The sequence below is a fragment of the Anser brachyrhynchus genome, assembly GCF_964034855.1.
Source record: "Anser brachyrhynchus genome assembly, chromosome: Z".
Lineage (NCBI taxonomy): Eukaryota > Metazoa > Chordata > Aves > Anseriformes > Anatidae > Anser > Anser brachyrhynchus.
The window spans coordinates 9,246,689-9,265,850 of NC_137697.1; the positions used below are offsets into that span (position 1 = coordinate 9,246,689).

General features: G+C 41.2%; 1 protein-coding gene and 1 long non-coding RNA gene across 4 annotated transcripts in view; one reads left to right on the forward strand and one right to left on the reverse strand.

Moving 5' to 3' along the window:
• Positions 1-19,162, reverse strand: part of LOC308185138 — a 210,939-nt gene that overhangs the window by 135,920 nt on the left and 55,857 nt on the right. The window lies entirely within an intron of this gene.
• The window catches only part of LOC308185134 (uncharacterized protein), a 163,477-nt gene that overhangs the window by 54,269 nt on the left and 90,046 nt on the right, over positions 1-19,162 (forward strand). For 2 of the 3 annotated variants that reach the window (XR_013943139.1, XM_080572901.1), the window contains exon 1: positions 16,311-17,905. The exons of the other annotated variant lie outside the window; for it this stretch is intronic. The gene's annotated coding sequence lies outside the window, so the exon portion shown is untranslated. Of the gene's footprint in view, positions 1-16,310; positions 17,906-19,162 lie in introns of those variants that run through there. 3 annotated transcript variants of the gene reach the window in all.

Sequence of the window (19,162 nt, forward strand, 5' to 3'; positions counted from 1 at the left end):
ATTAAGAAGGGAGACCTTGCAAGGCCTCCTCAGTGATCTTTAAACATGAGAATTAAGAAGGTTGCATGTCAAAGTAAGTGGGCTTTGTTGCTGTCTCTGTATCAAGGCTGGGGAGCAGAAGTGAAGGCTGTGGTACTTTGCTTCCCAGATTTCTGAGCAGTGGAAATTCTTCCATGGCTGGGTCTGCTAATATTGAATGCTTGCTTTCTCATTCAGTGTCTCTTTCAGATGAATATGTTGTTTCTCTTCTCAGGAGCACGCACTTTTCCGCCCCCGTCTATAATGCTGCTGCAGTATGAGATTATGTATTCTTTATGACAGACAGCTAATTTCTGAATATTTGAGAACAAGATGGTTTTTCAGGACTTTTCAACCACACAAATTCATCAGCAATATGTTCTCCTGTTTTCTGATGGAAATGAAAACAAATCCAATGTATTTTGTTACTGTTATGAATCATACTAGACAATTTGATTTTCTTTATATATAAAAACAGACTCATCAGTTTATTCTGTCAATGAAACTCTGTCCAACAATTCCATCTGCTATACCAACACACTGTACACTACCAGTTTGACTATTTCTATTAGCTGTGGTGACTAACTACCTTTTTTAAGATCATCAACCCTTTCTACTGATGGATGCTGATGGAAAAAAAATCTCTGTAATTAAGACATTATTTTGGATTGTTGTCACATAATTTAGTGGTTTGTATGTATAGAACATTGTATCTTCAAGGGAGAAAATTGACATGTGAGAGTTCCAAAACCTACAACAGAGTGTTTTTTTTTTTTTTTTGGTGAAGAGGTCAAGGCTCAATTATTTTCACATCATTTTAATTTCTGACTCTGATCTTAAAGTGTGATTGTATTGACTTTTGGTCTTCCATCTCAGTGATTGCAGCTCTAGTCTTGGTAATTAATCAGACATGAAAAGCAACAGGGATTTGGAAGGCATTTAAGACAGCCAGAAGGATGCAGACATTTCTGGAAATGGATGCAAGTGAAGCATGAAGCTAGACTGTAAAACCCAACTGACCTTGTTAGCACTTACTGTCTCTCTCTTCCCCACTCAAGCAGACTGTAATAGATTAACAGAAGCCAAAAACCTGATTCTATGTATCCCAATTTATTTTAATTTGTAGAGAATCAAACAAGAAGCGCTTCAAGAATAGATTGAATTTTGGTTTGGATTTCCACTGTTCTTTGGTATTTGAAGAGCAATTAATCCATTTTTCTACCTGCACTTGAAGGTCATTTTCCTGTAACATTCAATACAGCATAACTTGGTGTTGTGTCCATTTTCACAAGGCATTTTCTGATGCAAACACGGATTGATGAAATGTAGGTCAAATACAATCTGAAATGTTGAAAAGCAAACTCCATTATTTATTGTTAACTTGGGTTATGCTGTGCCCTGGGTAAGCAGAGCAGGAGGCAATCACAAACAGCTGACTGCCTAAATACCTGAGATGGGAAAAGGGAGCAGTAAAATAGCAGAACAGCAGAGCAGTCATATAAACATCATCCTAGTTACATGAATTTTTAGCCCATGATTTTGGGTGGAATTTTCTTTCTTTAAAGAAACAAACAACCTAAAAGTCAGGTCAGTAAGGGTTAGGTACTGATTATAACAGAACACTGAGAATCTCAATTTGAAAATATTAATTACTTTGAAATATTGGTTTTCAACACGATGCTCCAAATTTTTCAATTATTGAAATGCAAATATTTAAAAGCCCCAAATATATACTAACCATTGTTTTTTGTTGGCTTTCTTCATTGTTCACTTCTGTTGCCTGATAGTGACAAGATGAATGTGGCTTTCTGTTCACAAGGTTCCTTAGAAACCTCTGTGCCTTGCAGTGCATTAGCTTTATTCATCAGGTATGTCCAGTGCAACATGATACCTGGAAACTCAGTGAAGTCTCAGATAGTTTTGTTTTGCTTTTTTTCTTATAGAGTCCCATTTCTTAAATCGGGACACATTCTCTCTGTGTTTTCATTTATTTACACTTTGAAATGTGAGCATCCACACTTAATACTCTAATTGCATCTTTGTCGTCCTGGTCACAAAAGACATCCCATAGCCATCATAATAGCAAAGTAGATCTCTTGTTTCAAACTGGCACTTGTCTTGGTTAAAGAGGAAAGGGCTCCTCCCAGCAGAGACGGCTGAACATCCATGCAGCATTAGCCAGTTGTACTTGAAGGGAAATTAAGAATAGAATGAGCTTCCAAATGAACGGTTAGAATGTAAGAGCTCCATACAATGGTTTAAACTGGTTAAATGACAGAGGGGTGGCACTGTGGAGCATTGTCCTTTCCACTGACTCATGGTGTTTTGTATTTCTAAAGCAGGTCTGAAAATACAATGGACTGAACATATGTGATCAAAATTGCCTGCTAAGAGTAGAGGGGTTTGTTATTGTTTTTGTTTGTTTGTTTTTTATGATATTTAGAAGCTGCAACTCACATTGGTCCATATCTTCAGAAACAAATCAATAGTGTGCTAAAATCCATATCAGTATCTCCAGGGAAAAGAAAGGGATCTCTGCAGTCCAAATCATCATCTTTTCTGCCTCTTCAGAAACAAAAGCAGAACAACAGAATAGAGGAAAATCTGCTGTCAGCTGTGATACTGTTTTTTTCTTAAGCAATGACAGCTTATGAGATGAGAACTGTTTTAACCAATAATAATAGAATTATTGTTCATTGCTGAAACTAAAATAGGAAATAGAAGATGGTGAAATCCTGACTCCCATTGAAACCTGTGGAGTGATGAATATACAGAAGTTTGGACTCCATCCCTATGTCTCCTCCCAGAATGTGAAACTCATTTGCAGCCCTCTGAATACAAGTCTGTTAACTTTTTTTAATTGTTAAAGATTCACATTTCTTGCTCAAAGTTACATCATTGTTGCTCCTGCATAAAGGAGGACCAGGGGTTTGACGACTTGTACAACAATAGGTACTGAATTGGAATCGAATGCTGTGCAAGTGTGATATTCAGGGGCTTTCACTCACTGGTGGCTTCACTGCTAGGGCTTCTATCTTTGTACCTGCATCTTGTTTGGGTCATAACTTTTATGTCTGGTTTGAGAGGACCATACTTTTGCCTGGAAAGCACAATCAAGCAGGTAAATGCAGACAGCTTTTGAAGGGTGAGTCCTCAAAGATGCAGTTGGCTAGCTGGAGTAATAACATTAAATCCTGCTAACCCTTGAGATAACTAGCACTGACACTTTGGTGCAATAGGATGCCAACCAGCCTTGGTTGTAGTGCAGGTGATTACAACATAAGGAATCCTTAGTTCCTTGAGTAGGTCTTCAGAACTGACAGAAGGTCAAGGACACCCTGGGACATAGTACCTCTGGGATTCTTCCCACTCAGGTTGAGACCCTTTCTGGATTAAACATGTCAGCGGTAAATCAAACACTATTAGTAAATATAAAGTCTGATCCTGGTGTTTTATGTTGCTATAATTAGTTCTCCTTCAAATATAAGTAAATGCCCAGCTATGTTATACTTCCTACTAATGTTGATGGGCTTGATTCTGATTTCAAGAGTATTTTTGTTAGCAGTGAAATGTATGTGCTGCTTCTGCAGTGTCAGTGTTGCATTTGTGCAATACTCCTCTGAAACTTCACAGTTCAGCATTTTACAGCAATAAACTGCACTTGAACAACATGAGCAGGGGAAGGTGCCTTTCCCACAGCACAGCACTGTTAGGCAGCTGAAGTGGTTAAATGTATTGCAGGTGCCTTAACACCCTGTTGCTCCAGCAAGGAAGTCTCTTTAATTTCACAGGAACATTTCTGAGAGCAAAGATATACCTAGTTATGAAATGTTGCTTTTTTATCTATTTGTATAATCTATTGTGTTTAATAACTATTTGCAGTTAAGGAAATACATTTAGCTTTCTAGTATGTGCCAAAAAAAATCCTCAGTATTTAATTTTCTCAGGGTGTTAATGTTCATTGGACATATTTCTTTGTGGTGAATAGACTGCTCCTGCCTTCTGGGCTCTTTTTTATTCACAGACTGTGTTTGGGAAGCTTTTGCTTATTTCCAGTCCTCCAGAGCCTGCAGCTGATTGGATCTCTGTTGTGCTTGTGAAAACAGATTCATGTAGTCATTGTTCACTGCTAACAGACAATACAGTTTTGTGCTGTAGTGCTGATAGTTCACTGTCTGGTGCCTGTTATCACAGATCCCTGCAGTCTGGGTAGATGCATACATTGCCTGGTGCACGGCAGCATATTAACTTTGCCCGGTGCTAATGGGGAATAGCAGTTATGACTGCACCTCCTTTGCAAGAGCTACAGCATTTCTCCACAGCAATGGCTTCCTCATTCATCTGGGTGCATTTGGATCAGTGCGTACTGCTGTCAGCTCAGGACAAAGAGCCCATTCTCAGTTCCTCCATAGGTGAGCCAGGCCATGCATCTCATGTGCGCAGTTAGGTAGCTGCATCAGGGCTTTGGTTACAAGAATACACGTGGAGGCCAAGATAGGAAGCCTGACTGTGTGAGCTCGGATGCTATTCAGATCCCACTTTCCAGCATCCTGCCTCTCTAAAGAAAGGCCAGCCAGTGAAAGACTCTCAGGCTTGGCTGCCTGCATCCCTCTAGCAGTTTTTCTGCTCGCAAAGAGACTCTAATTTGTTGTATAGGAACTGACGGGCTTCGAAGAATAGAACTTCTGGCCTCCCTTGTTGTGGGACAGAAGCAAGGCCAGTGCCTGCCAGCATTTATGGACCTGGACTGTTTCTTATTTGTAGTTCATCACACTGGGCTTTCTTTCTTCAGCTGGAATTTGTCAATGTTCTGACTATGAAACTGTGGTCAGAGACTCACTGTGTGTGAATGCTGGAAAGGAAAAAGGAACTGTGCAGGAAAGGCTGTGGGATGTACAGCTCTAGCAAGGTGTATGGGTGGTGGATTCTGGTCAGGTCTGTGTGACAAGGAGAGGGCAGAAATTTCCATTACAGCGATCAGAAGCCTTATTGTGGTGAACAGGGTTGGAGTTCTTGAATCCAACTTTGCTTTGGCCACTCACTTGAGCCAGACATTGAGAAATCCGTCAGGGGTTGAAAACAGTATCACGTATCACAGATTTCTAGGTTGGAAGAGACCTCAAGATCATCGAGTCCAACCTCCGACCTAACACTAAGTACTCCACTAAACCATATCGCTAAGCTCTACATCTAAACGTCTTTTAAAGACCTCCAGGGATGGTGACTCCACCACCTCCCTGGGCAGCCCATTCCAATGCCTAACAACCCTTTCGGTAAAGAAGTACTTCCTAACATCCAACCTAAAACTCCCCTGTCGCAACTTTTGCCCATTCCCCCTCATCCTGTCACCAGGCACGTGGGAGAACAGACCAACCCCCACCTTGCTACAGCCTCCTTTAAGGTAACTGTAGAGAGCGATAAGGTCGCCCCTGAGCCTCCTCTTCTCCAGGCTGAACAACCCCAGCTCCCTCAGCCGCTCCTCGTAAGACTTGTTCTCCAGACCCCTCACCAGCTTGGTCGCCCTTCTCTGGACTCGCTCGAGCACCTCCATGTCCTTCTTGTAGCAAGGGGCCCAAAACTGAACACAGTACTCGAGGTGCGGCCTCACCAGAGCCGAGTACAGGGGCACAATCACTTCCCTAGCCCTGCTGGCCACACTGCTTCTTATGCAGGCCAGGATGCTGTTGGCCTTCTTGGCCACCTGAGCACACTGCTGGCTCATATTCAGCCGACTATCAACCAATACTCCCAGGTCCTTCTCTGCCAGGCAGCTTTCCAACCACTCATCTCCCAGCCTGTAGCTCTGCTTGGGGTTGTTGCGCCCCAGGTGCAGGACCTGGCACTTGGCCTTGTTGAACTTCATGCAGTTGACCTCAGCCCATCGCTCCAGCCTGTCCAGATCAAACATAGAGATGGATGAGAGGGGCTGCACAAGAGACCTCAGGCCAGGGATTGGACCAGTGGCAGAGGTACAGAATTTCAGAAGCCAGAGTAACTCCATTGAACAGCTGATGTTGCTGCAGAAACTCAGTTAGCTTAATGACAGTGATGTAGAATGGATTTTCCTGGGAGATCTTCTGTCTATGTCTATGCAGTAGATGAAACAGTGCTGGGTACTGAACCCTGATCATCTGCATTGTTTAATTGTTAAAGCAATCCCAGGCTTGAATTTTGCCCAGGCTAGTTCTCCCAAACTCTGTGTGGTTTGGGAGTTATTACAAGAGAATGCTCACTCCCAGTAAGTAGCTTGCTGGCAATGTGGGTTTGATAACATAGACTCATCATTTCATGCCAGCTGCTCCCAGCTCAGACAGTGATACATTTAATTGCACATTAGTCCAACATGGCACATTAGAGGAAGTTCTGGTGGAGTTGTATTGTCAGACCTGAAGCAGGTGGGCAGAAAGTCTATGAATACGTGAGGACTGGTGATGAGGAGGCTCTGATGTGACTGAGTCATCAGATATCTCTGCATTTTAATTGTCTAGATATATATAGATAGATCAATATGTAATATAAAATATTTAAAAGTCATTTTAAGTGTCATATATGTGTATATATATACATATGTGAATTTTTAATTAATAGTTTTTTTTCCCTTTTTGCTTTGTGTCCCTCAGAATTCCCAAATGCTTGAGAAAATATATATTAACCACAGTTAATATATATTTTTATTGTAATCATCCAAAGCCAAAACTAACTGAGCAGAGGAAAGCTTAATGGCCCTGGAGGGAGTCCTAGAATATTGTTTTATTTATATTAGAAAATAATCCTTGCTGCAGCTATGGAGTTTCCAGGCTCTGCCGCACGAACATGGGTATCCCTGTGTGCTCACAAATACATTCAAGGCAGCAAGGCAGTAAAGTTTTGTAGGTTATCTCTGGGGGACATTGAAGCTGGAAATTCCAAGGGCTCAGAGACTTTACTCTCTTTTATCTTCACCCTTCTGCCCATTATTGAGAAATTGGCTGCTTTCTTCCTAATTTTAAGAGATGACACACTAAAACTGTTTTGCACCACAAGTAATTTTGAGCTGAGTTAGTTGCCAGCCAGATGCAGACATCGTGTGAGGGGCCGATGGCAGTGCAGTTGGAAATGGTAACAGCCTGCTTGTGATCAGCAGGCATGCAGTGATTGGGATGCAGCTATTTGACACAGTATGTATGTCTCTTGGAAATGTTATGCATTCCTTGCGTCCCCTTATAGTCTGATTTACCTGTATTGGCTGAGCTGCTCTGACAGACTCGAGACAGCAAGTGTTCTGCTGTAAGTTGTTCACTACGATGGAAATGAGAATTTTGTTTTATCCCTATTTTGGATAACGAAGGGTCTACCCAGTCTCCAAGCTGTTTTATCAAGTTCTAATCCAGGACCTTTACCTGCAGCATCCTAACCCTTCCATGGACAATTATAAACTAGCAATGCATCAGTCACTATAGAGTTTAGACAGCCTGCTTGTGTAGACATTTGGTGTCTCAGGATACCAGCAAAAAAGATCCTTGTAGTCACGTTAAGCTCCTGTGTTTGGAGATACTCAAATAGCTGTCTCCCACTGATTCCCGTCATCTGCCATGAACATGCCCCTACTCCTGTTGCAAAGAAGGGCCTCATGATATGTAAGCCTTTCACAGCCTGAATACCAGGGTGTGTCTTGAACTACAGTTTTCAGTTCTCTTTGGGGTATTACTGGATTTGGGACCATTTACAACAGCTGTATGGCAGATTGCTTGGACACTGCTCCAGCTAAAGCAGCACTGGCTGTGAATTCCTACATTCCCCTTAATCTGTGTCATCTTGTTTTGCTGAGAATCATCAGGACCTCTCTCTGTGTGACATCTCCTCTACTTTCAAGACCTCCAATTGAAGCTTTGCATTTAATTGTCTTTATGTACTATGAGGGGATTTCATCTCACCCAACTTGGCTGCACAGAAGTAAGACATCCAATCTTAGGTGGTAGTTAGGCTCCCTCTATGGTCAGTATCAGATACCTACTTTAGAAACAGATAATTTTCTTTTGGAAGTACCTGTCTACCTGCCTAGATGAGATGTCCTCTGTGACTATTGTAGATTTTATAGTGGAAAAAGACACATCTAACTCTTAAGATACTAATACTAGTAGCTCCACAACCTAAAACATTAAGATGTTAGACATAACTTACAGTCTGCAAAATCCTAGGAGGTTCTTGATCATCTTAATTTATTTGTTAAGATAGGAGGCAAAAATGGATTTCACTGATGTATGTTACCTCCATAACTGAGCTGCTTATAAAAATTCTGAAAAGAGACTTTATATCAGAGGGAGGTTTGCTTTCATTTTCTAGGTGTGCTTATTGATATTCAAGCACAGAAGAAGTGCAGGTTGGTTAGAGAACCACTGCAAATTTGTGAGTGGTCAAATTATGGCCCAGATCTCCCTCCAGCTCCTTGGGTCAGTAGCACAGTTACCTTGATCTACTAGCAGATGCTGGGCAGCTGTGACCACATCACAAGCTGGAGTACCACATGCTGGAACAGGCAGTAGACATGGGGAGCTGAGACTGTAGACACTCAAACATGAGCTGGCAAGCAACAGACTTCAAGGGACCAATTCCAGAAAAACAAGAGATTCCAAGGAACCAGTTTTAAAAGGCATTTACTGAAATTATTGATTTATGTGAATGATTCTAATTGACACAATGCAAATATTACAGGAAATAAATACTTAAGCAATACAACTGCATAAAATAAACAGAAAATATAGTTATATATTTAAATTTCTCTATGTGTTATGATGCTAAAAAAATAAGCAAGTTTCTAATAGGTGGGTAGTAGGTGGGCTTTAAATATGAAATTGATAGGAAGGGAGAATCTATTGCATCTCCAAGAGGGAATCTCTGTGTGAACGTGAAATAGGCAAATACCAGTGCTTTTTGTTTTGTTTTGTTTTAAATCTAACCTCTAATGTATGAGATTGCTTCTCAGTGCTTCTCTACAAATATGGCATGTGGATGTACTTAATTTATCATGCTATTTCTAGGCATGCTTGGTCAAGCCTTTTGCCTAATTTTTTTATTGTGGGTTACTTTAGCAGTTCTGTTCTGTGGTCAGTTCTAGTTGTATAAGTAGTAAAGTTGTTACTTCTGTCACCTCTGATTTGTCCCTATTCCCTGTGAATCGTCTTCCACTTGTATCTCTTTTTGGCCTTAGACTAAACCCCTTAATTTATACAGCATTCAACAAAAACATTTCCAGAAGTCTGTTACCATTATTATCTTCCCCTCTAGTGAACTCAGTACTTGTTTGTACAGCACGTACTGCATAAAGTCTAAAAGATGTCAAGTATAAAGTCTTCTTGGCTTCCAGAATAAAATCTGTATCTGTGTATCTAATCAGAGCTGTCTTTCTCACTCCAGCCTGGTAAAAACTGAATTGCCATAGAGCTCAGGAAAGACCACTAGTTTTTTTTTTTTTTTTTTGCAGGTGCATCTTTTGTGGATATGTGGATATGCTTGTAAATCTGTTTTCTGGATTGTTTGGGAGGTTGGAAGGTGATCCTAAGTGTGTCCAAGGAAGGAAAGCATTACAGTGAGCAGAGATGAATACAGATACAAATGTCCCATCGACTGCTTAGAAGCCATACTATTTGACAGCATTTGGTTGAGGTTTTCCATATGTCAACGTAGTAGAAACTACAGATTTCAAAATTGAATTTTTGTGAAAGTTGAAAGAATTTTCTGTAGTATTTTAAAGGATTTTGAGGACACACTGTTGGGATCTAATTTGTACATTCTCAGAATGAGAATATGCTTAACTCTGGCTACAGCAAAGCATTTATGAAAACGTTCTCTTGCTAATACAGATCCTCTAGTTCTTTGACACACCTGCACCATTTTTAAACATGTCCAAGGAACTAGGTAAATACAGAGACTATTTGGCCAGACCCAGCTTTGTCTGCTACTGAGATTCTGCTGCCAGCTACAGCCAGGTGGTAAATTCAAGCCCAGCTTAAGGATATTTTTTTAAGATGCAGTCAGTTCAGCAAAGACCACCTGGGAGCGGAGCAGAGATTGCTGTTTAAGGAATTGAGCTGACGTAACAGCTCCAGTATATCTCCCAGTAATTGAACTGGAAATGCTGTCCTCTGCTTTTAGGATTTACAGAAGGTTGGTCTGCTTTGACCTGACGGCAATTTTAAATAGTATGGTTAAGTTTTTTCAGTTTCCACAACCAACTGAACACAGTCATGTGGCACGGACCACAGCCAATGCCTTTGACCACCTGCATATGTGACCAGTTGCCCATTGATTAGGGGCTGACTTACATAGAATTTTAGTCTCATTCCTGTAAGTTCCACAATAAGCTTGACTATGTGTGACCATGTGTAAACAAGTGTATATAGGCGTCTGATTTTAGCAAAGACATCCTTGAACTTCAGTATTTAACCTGAAGTCAGCCCTGGTTTTAAGTATGGTGAGGTTGAACCCTCTTCTCCTTCTCTAGTCTGCTCCCCTTGAAAATAACCTGTACATTACCACATTATGTCAGCATTTAGGGTTCCTAGAATAATGAATAACAATTGTGTCAGGTTGCCTGAGTGCAGTTCATGCCAAATTTGTGCAACAATTGCAAGTGGAAAACCAAATCTTTTCAACTATCTAGTGAACTCTTTAAAAAAAGGAAAAAAAGACCCCTCAAAACCTGATCTTATAGATCGTTTAAGAACTTGCTTAATCCCAAATATGTGAATAAAACAGTTGGTTTTGGAATATTTGTAAGTGGACTTTAAGGATTTGTTTAAACGTTTTGCTGGAAGGATCATCAGGGATCTGCAAGCCAGTGCCCTTTCTCTGTCAGTTCTCTCAATGACATTTTTAAAAGCTGCTCACTAAGGGTTTATGCTGAACCCCATGCTCAATGGATACAAATTTGTAGAGATTTTAGGTAGGGAAGACATATGGTGAGAAAGCACAGAAATCTGATAGTTTCCTGAGACATAATATTCCTCCAAAATATTGAAACAAAACTATTTGATGTGTGTAGGATGGATTTTAAATAAATATGGTAGTCTGGCCAATCCAGAGATGTGGATATCCTTGAATAACCTTTGACAGCACTCCCAACTGTTCTTTGAACAAGCAGAGAAGTATGTCAGAGGCCTTAGTTTTTGCTCATGTTGGGCCTCCTCCAAGATACCACTTCTGGGCTTCTGAGTCAGTGAGGCCCCTGCTCGCTGCAGGGTATCTGAACAGCACAACGCACTTGGGCTTCCAGAGCCACTCTCCTAGCGAGGAACTGCATTTGTGGCAATCAGGATGGCAGAGTGAAAGACAAAATTAATTGCCTAAGAAAGTAATCTGTAAGGAAATAGTAAGGAAAACCCTAGTTTAGGCTTTTAAAATTATTATTTATTTATTATTATTTTTTACATCCAGGGAAAAGACAGAAAACAATGCAAGTCTCCAAAGAGGTGGGCATAGCATATGGCAAATATGCTGAGCCCTGATGTAGGAAGCAGTTTTGTGTTAGCAGATAAAACTCTAGTATGTTCATGTCTATCAGAACACTGACTGGGAGACGATCATAACACAGACTACATAGTTTTGTTGTTGTTGTTGTTTTTGTTTTGTCCTTCATCCAGTAGAAGGTGTCCAGGCACTGAAGTCAACTGACATGTCAAATTCACAGGAGCAATCCAAGACATTCCAAGAAATGTAGTGGGAGGGTTAACTTACTTTTTACTTTGAAGACAGATGGGCTGCAGTCAACAAAAAAAAGGCAAAAAAAAAAAAAAGAAAGCAGCAGCAAATAGTAGACAGACAGTTTTGTTTACAAAGACTGAAGATACCAGTTTTTAAAAAAAGAGTAAATGAAATCAAACTGCTCTACTCTGCCATCCCTCTAAGTAGGATAAACGAGGAATATGATCAATGTATTTCTTGAAGGGTTTTAATGCCCTGTCATTTAGATAAGGACTCTGATTGTTGTAATGCAGTACATTTTCTAATAGCAAAAGAGAACAGAGAAATAACGTACTTAACCCAATATGGTCCTGTGCTAACCCCAAGAGCATGCCTTTATTCCTCAATACGTGTTTTATAGGTATCTGGGTGACGCAGTCATACTGTTTGTGTGGCCATAAGTCTGACAGACAAAGCTCCAAACACATTATGGAGTTACATAAATGAGAAATAATATATTGTAGATCAACATGAAGACTAAAATAAGTGAACATGAAGACTTGTATCCTATTATTTTGCCATATTTTACAGGCTTAGTTCAAGAGAATTGCTGTTTATATGTAATGTGCTGGGAAAAAAGTATTACAAATGTCTATTACACTATATCAAATCAAAACATGTTGGAGTTCAACAGCACAGAGCACATGCCAGATTAAGAAGTGAGTTAATTATGTCAAAGAATATTGATAGAGAAGATAATGAAGAAGAGACCAAATCTTGGCAGTCCCAGTAGAGTGTGCTGCTCACAAACAGAGCTTTATTTAGGTGACTCTTATATATGGGGCCCAGTGTTTCTATGTGAGAAAAATGCATCTTAATTTAAGGTTTGGCTGAAGAGACCATATAAAAATTATATGATGGCAAATGCCAGCTGTGTTTCATACAAAGAAATCCTAGTAGCATAACCTTCCTGTAGGAAGAACATATAATATACCACAGAGGATTAAGTAAGAGAAACCTTGAAATGAAAGCAGAATTCCATGAATAGACCCTTCAGTCAGAGATTACAATAAAATGTCAGCTGGCTTAATGGGGCAGGTCATCCACTGCTTCCAGTAAGCCTCCTAATTCAATTTGTTGTCTACAGACAAGTATTCTTGTTCAGGGGTCACTACAGGAAACTGAAAACTACCTGAATTGAATTTCTGTTACTTTAATATGCAGTTTTGGAAGGTGCATAGTTCTAGGTAAATATGTGGACTTGAGTGCAGAGTAGTCACATTAATCAACTCCAGCATATCATAGAGTCACAGAATGGTTTGGGTTGGAAGGGACCATAAAAATCACCCTATTCCAACTCCCCTGCCAGGGAAAGGGATATCACACACTAGACCAGGTTGCTCAAAGCCCATCCAAACTGGCCTTGAACACCTCCAGGGATGGGGCATCCACAGCCTCTCTGGGCAACCTATGCCAGTGACTTCCCACCCTCTGAATGAAGAACTTCTTCCTAACCTCTAATCTCCATCGCCCCTCTTTTAGTTTAAAACCATTCCCCCTTGTCGTATCATTATCTGCCCAAGCAAAAAGTTGCTCTCCATCTTTTTTATAAGCATTTGTTAGGTACTGCGTTGAGGTCTCCCTGGAGCCTTCTCTCTCAGCCTGTCTTCATAGGACGGGTTCTCCAGCCCTCTGATCAACTTTGTGGCCGCCTCTGGACCTGCTCTAACAGCCCCACATCCTTCTTGTGCTGGGGGCCCCAGCCCTGGACGCAGCACTGCAGGTGGGGCCTCACAAGGGCAGAGCAGAGGGGCACCATCCCCTCCCTTCACCTGCTGCCCACCCCTCTGTTGGTGCAGCCCAGGACGCAGTTGGCCTTCTGGGCTGCAGGCACACACTGCTGGCTCATGTCGAGCTTTTTGTCCACCAGAGCCCCCAAGTCCTTCTCTGCAGGACTGCTCTCAACGGGTTCATCTGCCAGTCTGTGCTCATGTCTGGGATTGCCCCGACCCAGGTGCAGCACCTTGCACTTGGGCTTGTTGAACCTCATCAGGTTCACATGGGCCCACTTTTCAAGCTTGTCCGGGTCCCTCTGGATGGCATCCATTCCTTCTGTTGTATCAACTGCACCGCTCAGCTTGGTGTCATCTGCAGCCTTGCTGATGGTACTCTTGATCCCACTGTCTGTGACCTTGATAAAGACATTAAACAGTACTGGTCCCAATTGGACCCCTGAGAGACACCACTTGTCACCGGCATCCACCTGGACATAGAGCCATTGACCACAACTCTTTGGCTGCGGCCTTCACGCCAATTCCTTATCCAGTAAAATGACCACCCTTCAAATCCATCTCTCTCCAATTTAGAAATTGGGATGTTGTATGGGACCGTGTCAGAGACTTTGCAGAAGTCCGGGTAGATGACATCAGTCGGTCTTCCCTTGTCAATTGTTGCAGTCACTCCATCAGAGAAGGCCACAAGATTCGTCAGGCACGATTTGCCCTTGATGAGGCCTTGCTGGCTGTCTCGGATCACCTCCTTGTCCTGCACATGCCTTGACATTGCTTCCAGGAAGAATGTACGAGGAATGTCTTAAAACATATAATCCCTTTACCTCACAGCTTCATGTTTGATTCTTTAACCAGAATTTGGCAGGTATTGAACATAGCATCTGTAAATATGAACTGTGGTTTAAAAATTGGTGGAGATCAGTTATGATTTTCTGCCACTTTAGCTTTTTTTTTTTTCTTTTTTTTTTTTTTTTCCTGGAGATATTCGAGTGAAAATACTTGGCTAGAGCAAGCAAGAATTTTAAATGCTGTATTTTGAATTGCCTATTGAATAATGGTACCAGGTCAAATGTTTCCCCATCTGGCTTCCTATCCAAGTTTGCGTGCTTAGCTGATTTTAGGCTTTCTGGCTTCAGCTGCTTGGACCAAGTGATCTTATTTCCCCCCACTCATTTACATTTTTTTTTTTAATCCATCCTTTCTAGTTTTGGTTCTGATCTTTGGATCTTGTCTGTTCAGGTTAAATTATGTGCTGCAAGGATACTGGGTCAGGAGCTGGTGGGCACACACATGCTAAGGTGTAGCATAGGCCTATTTTTTCCTGTCTCTTAGATGACTCTGAAGGTCACGTAAAGCCTGAACGTTGCCTTGCTTCCTGGCAGTGTGAATGTCAAGTAGGTTGGACAATCAGTAACAGAAACATAAGCAAAAGTCCAGTTGCCATTTCAAGTCCAAGGCAATTGGCTCCTTAGGTGCATGACAGTTATTTAAAAGTATCATCAATTAGCTGGCAGTGCCATTCCATGTGACAGTGCACCAGCAGCATGAAAAATATCCCATTTTGCAACCTTTCCTTCATGTTGCTTCTTCTTCATCAGCTGTTCCTAAACAACCTGCCTTAAAATACGTCCCGAAAACTCTTTTGTCTCTTTTGCAGCAGTTGGTAATTTTTAAGCCTGTGAGAGTCCTGTATTTCTGCAGGGCAGTGCTCAGTTGAAAGATCCAGCAGTGATTAGTGGATGGAGAGATGTGCAGGTGACAGGCAGGCCGGTGGAGTGGGTCCCTTGCAGTTGTCTTCTGACAGCTGTGCAGGTCAGTCGCAGAAACTGGAACCAATCAGAGCTCGGGGAGGAGGTTATAAATTTGAGGGCTGACAGCAAACCTTTGGGTTGATTAACTGAGAGGTGGCTACTGGGAAAATGGGGCACTATTGGTTTTCGTGGCAGGCTGCTGATTCTTCAGTCCAGTTGGAGAATTGAGGGTGTAATCTGTGACTGCTCTGACTATGAGTCTTGTGCCAGGAAGCACCAACTGCTTTCCTCAAGCTGCAGTATCCGGGTAGGTGGTTGTGGGCCCTGTGGAAGGTAAAGAAAGCTGGAAGGGACCTGCTGGGCTGGGTAAGACTGCAGGTGGTGCCTTAAAATGCACTCCTTCCTAAGCTTTCCAAGCTCTGCCTTAAATGAAGGGAACTTTTGTGCTTGTGCCCCTCTTGTTGGAAGGCTGCTGATTTGTTTTGGATGGGGAGAGCAGGGTAAGTCACATCCATGTGCTTACATGAGCATCAACTTCTGCAGTATCAAAGAGGGATATTGGAGTATTATTGCCAACTGACTGACTTGTTCAGAATAAGCAAGATTACAATGGCAATGTTTGTTATAACTATTTTGTTTACTAAGTTTTATGGCTGTTTTCCTGAAGGTGAGGCAATTCCTTCTGCTGCTTCCATGTAGGGATTTGCATATCATACCTCTAAGGCTGCAAAATACAAAACGTTTCTTCCCTCTTCTCTGAAGATCAAACAATACACTTAATATAATCTCCTTTCTTCTTGTGTATGTGTTGGGTCCCCGGTGTCATTTTAAATCAGACATTTTACACTTCTTAAGTTTCAATTTAAACCAGTTTCAAATTAATTAAAACCCTAAAGGTAAATATAAAAAAAAATATAATATGTTTACAGACTTTTAAGAACCTTCATGTTTGGGCCTGGGTCTGAATACCTGCAGGAGCTGTGACTGACTTCAGCAGAGACTAGGCTGTCTACTGATCATTGGCTATGTCAGCCTCAAATGTGATTCCACCATGGTGTTTATGACTGTATTTTTCTAAAACCAGCGGAGAGCTCTGTTGCATAGCTCTAACTGCACTCCATTTTTTTACAGCTTTAATAACTGTCTACTTTTAAACAAAAGATTTCTTTGTATTTTTTAAAAAAGTAGGCTTTTGAGTTCTCGTATGCTTCTGCTTAGCTTGGTGAATGCACGTGTCTATTCTCCCTCATAATCCAAGAACAATGAGGAGAATACAAAGTGTTTTGAATGCTTGGGCACTGAAAGAGAAATTGCTTTATTTAGTCAACTTTCAGTTAGGTTAAATAGGATGGTTGAATAGCTAAATCCCCACTGGGGAATTCACAGGTGTTATCAGAGATCAAAGACTACCTTAGCCACATCAATGTCGATTAGGAACTCCATAGCTGCTGTAGTAAAGAGACCTACAGGGCCAACTGGCACATGGCATAGGGTCTCCTCCTGGTGCCTTGTCCTCTGCTGCCCTTCAGCTGTATTTCTTTTTCTCCTGAGTGAGCAGGCTTGTTGCTGCTAGGCTCCTGTTTCACAGGCAGTGGTTGCTCACCTGGGGCATCTAAGAGCAGGAGCCTTCTTGCATGCCCCTGCTTGGATCACTTTTGTAGTGTTTTTTGTAACTTGTAATTTAGCAATGTATGTGGCTCTTCATCAGGAATCTAACAAGGAGATAGAATGTTGTTAATTCTTTCCTTGATGCTTTTTATGTGATGCTTTAAAGTGTGGTTGTGTTCGTTTTCATTTTCTAGTTGTTACTTTCACTGCTGCTAAAGGTTTGGGTTACGATTAGTTTTGATGCTGGCTGGCTGAAAGTTTGACATTTCTCTATCTTAGAAAATGCCTAATTAACACTTGCTGGAATGAAGGAAACACTGATCTTATAATGTGCAATTCCATGCATTTATGGCAAACAAGGTTATTTCAGAATTTTCCTCTGAGTTATACTAATACTGCCTGTTAGCAGGAAGACTGAGCTGCAGTAGGATTCATTTACAGCAGAGAATGATCTTGGATCTTTCTATCATGGTAGTGAGGTTTAACCCTTGACTTAGTTAAGCAATAGTTTTGTTACATGCTTTTGTACAACTATTATTTAGAAATGGAGCAATGCCTGTTTTCTCTAGCTACAACCCTTCTCTTCTGCTTTAAATGAGTATACGTAAATAAACTTTAATATAATTAACTAAACAACTTCCGTAGACTGTGGTGCAATGGTTGTGTGTCATATGCTTTGAATTTATGGGTGGGGGTGATAAGACGTGGGGTCACATGTTTGGTTTGGTAGACTCAGTCCAGACATGAAGTTTTCACCAATTCATCTGGTTCATACTAGCATTCCTTGTCACTTAAGAGAGTAAAGCCTTTACTGTAAAACTTACGTAATATAAATCAGTTCCAGCTCCCTCCTTATTTGTGAAAGGAACAAATCTTGTGTGACTGTTTCCCATTTTACAGTTCAGTGACAAAAAAAGGAACACAACTGCCAGAAGGGTAGGGCCAGATGGCCAAGAGGCTTTCCCCTCCCTCCTTCCTCATCCCAGCCCTGGCCTGGTGCTGATTAGCCAGGGAGAAGCTGAAGGCACCTTCTTCAGGCAGCCCGCTGGAGATGTTCTTCTTTGCTTTAACATAACACAGGTAAATGCAAGCCATACTTTGTGAACGGTCTTTGTTTTTCATTCCACCTTTTATTCAATAAATAAAAGAATGCAAATAGTTGATGCACAGCAACAAACATGGGCAGGCTGGTGGGAGGAGTGTGCTACATTCCCTCCTTGGCCATGGGGAATTCCAGGGCTGGAGAGTATAGCTAGTTAGAAGCTGTGGGTGCATCCCATGAGGTAACTCTTCTCTTAAAATATCTGGGGCAGCCCCAAAGCCACTGGGGATTTGTGCATTACCACTGACAGACAGGCTGTCACACAGATAGCCCTGGTCAAGAGTGGATCCTTCACCTTGCTAAATTGCAAATCTTGCCCCACACTACTGTTGAAATTTTCTATCTGGTAATAACACCTGTTTGACAAACTGTATGAAAATGTATAGTGGACTCAGCTATGTGACAAACCTATCAGGCTTGAGTGGTTACTTTTGCTTAGTTAAAAATTTATGTTTATGTAGGAAAATATATCACATACCATGGCAATTTTCTAATGGAAAGAAAGAATACCTGCATGATGTAACTAGGCTTTGTATCTACTTTTACTTTTCTCTGCTTGGGAGGAGTTGAATATCCTTTGAATCCTCATCCGATAACAGGAGGTGAAAATGAAGGATTTCTTGAATGCTTTTCTGCAATTTGCAGGAAAAGATAGCACAATTGAATTTAAGTAGTATGAGATCTCTCAGTGAAAGTCACGGTCAGTATGCAGTCATCAGTTTTGCTGTAGGAAATAAATCTTAGTTGTCTTGTTGTCAACAAGATCAATTGTGAACATAGGCAGGTTTAATTAATTTTTTAAATTTCAAATGTAAATGGGTAAAAATGTGGAAATACTCTGCTTCTAAAACCAGCTACCTAGCTCCCTCTTGAGTCAAAATCCCTGTGGTCAGGACAAAACAAAATATTGTCTTTATTTTGGAGAATATTTTTTAACTTTGCTGGATTTATTTGTCATCAGGATGTCAGATGGTCAAAATCACAACAAATAGTAAGAGATGTAGTGAAAACATCCTTGGCATAGTTCCCCCTTTTTTTTTTTTTGTAATGAAATTCTTATGTTTTAGATGGAATTACACGCTGCTTATCTGTTAGTGAGATATGCCTGGACTCATAGGAAGCGCAGTGTTACAATGCCCAGCTGGGTGTGGGGATGAATGGAGGTACCGCTGGTGTTGCAGACCTGTTGTTTCTCTACTCTGGGGACAGAACTGTGTGGGAAAGAAAATCATACC